Source organism: Elephantulus edwardii, unplaced genomic scaffold, assembly GCF_000299155.1.
Source record: "Elephantulus edwardii isolate Elephantulus edwardi_28Jun2011 unplaced genomic scaffold, EleEdw1.0 scaffold00028, whole genome shotgun sequence".
NCBI lineage: Eukaryota > Metazoa > Chordata > Mammalia > Macroscelidea > Macroscelididae > Elephantulus > Elephantulus edwardii.
The window spans coordinates 6,458,563-6,460,474 of NW_006399778.1; the positions used below are offsets into that span (position 1 = coordinate 6,458,563).

General features: G+C 46.2%; 1 pseudogene; it reads left to right on the forward strand.

Moving 5' to 3' along the window:
* The first annotated feature begins 303 nt into the window (after positions 1-303).
* On the forward strand, positions 304-929 carry LOC102862631 (annotated as a pseudogene).
* Positions 930-1,912: the final 983 nt, after the last annotated feature.

Below are 1,912 nucleotides of genomic sequence, written 5' to 3' on the forward strand. Positions count from 1 at the left end.
AGTCCTTGACCCTCTGCAGCAAATGCCTTCAGGCCCTCCTCAGTTACAGCAAGTAAGGTTGCATCATCTACATAACATAGGTTGTTGATGAGTCTTCCTCCAATCCTGATGCCACATTCCTCCTTATAAAGCCCAGCCTCTTGAATGCTCTGTTCTGCATAAAGATTGAAAAAGGATGGAGAAGGCTGCCTGAATTAACCCTTTGAGGGCCAGTCCCACCCTGTGCCCCGCCCCCTCCCTTTCCCTGGATCCCTCAGGAGATGGTGCTCCCATTGATACATCATCTTCTGGCTGCTGGACATCATGCCTCCCAAGAAAGATGTTCCTGTGAAGAAACCAGCAGGCCCCTCTACCTCAAAGCCCATTGCCAAGTTAGCATCAAGGCCCTTCCAGCCAAGGCCAAGGCTGAGCCAGCTGACTTTCCAGCTCCTGAAAAACTCCAGGAAACCCCCCCCCCCCCCCCGACACACACTGATCTCTCCAAAGTGGTGATTGAGTTTTACAAGGACCAGCTAGAGGAATTCAAGCTGTTTGGCCAAGTAGATGATGGCAAGATCCTGTACAGCCAGTGGAAGGATGTGATGAGGGCACTGGGCCAGAACCCCACCAATGCCAAAGTGCTTGATATCCTGGGGAACTCCAAGAATGATGAGTTAAAATCCCTGCATGTGGACCTCAAGACTTTCCTGCCCATGCTTCAAGCAGTGGCCAAGAACTGGGACCAAGGCACATATGAGGACTATTTTGAGGCCTTTGGGTGTTTGACAAGGAGGGAGACACCAAAGTCATGGGAGCAGAGTTCAGACATGTCCTCACCACCCTGGGAGAGAAGAAGACTGAGGAGGAGATAGAGACTGTCCTGGCAGGTAATGAGGACAGCAATGCTGTATCACTAAGAAGCCTTACTGAAACACATCCTAAGTGTCTGAACACTGCAGATTCCATAGAGTAGGAGAGTGGTTCCTTCCACCACTCCTGCCGCCCCACACTACCCTACCCCATGCAGGTGGAAGCACCCTCTGGCCACTTACAAGGCAACCCATGGTTTCAAAATAAAGACAGTTCCTTCTTGGTGAAAAAAAAAAGAAAAGGTATGGAGACAGAATATATCCCTGACACACTCCATTCCTGATTTTGAACCATGCAGTGCTTCCTTGCTCTGTACTGATGACTGCCTCCTGGTCCAAGTATGAGCACAATCAAGTGTTCTAGGATTCCCATTCTTGTCTAGGTCAACCACAATTTGTTGTGATCCATGCAGTCAAATGCCTTTGCATAGTCAACAAAATACAAATAGGCATTCTTCTGGAACTCTCTGCTTTTGGCCAAGATCCATCTGACATTGGCAAGGATGTCCTTAGTGTCACAGCCTCTTTTAAACCCAGCTTGTATTTCTGGTAGGTCCTTGTCCAAATACTGCTACAGATGCTTTTAGATAACCATCAGCAATATTTTGCTCATGTATAATATTAGTGATGTTGTTCAATAATTTCCACACTGTTGGATCACCTTTCTTTGGAATGAGAATAGATATAGTTTTCTTCCAGTAAGCTGGCCAAGTAGTTGTCCTCCAGGTTTCTTGACAAACCTGATGAGTGTGCCCAGGGCTTCATCTGTTTGGTGAAGTATGTAAATTTGTACTCCATCAATTCTTAGGGCTTCCCCCCGCTCCAATTCCTTCAGAGCAGCTTGAACTTTCTCCTTCATCACCATTGGCTCTCGATCATAAGTTGTTTCAATAAATACTTCTGTGTTGACCTGTTCTTTCTGGTACAGTGACTCTGTGTACTCCTTCCATCTTCTTTTGATGTTTTATGAACCATTCAATATTCTGCCCATAACGTCCTTAAGTATTGCCACTCGAGGCTTGAATATGTTCTTAGTTACTTCAGCTTAAAATACCATATTTAAA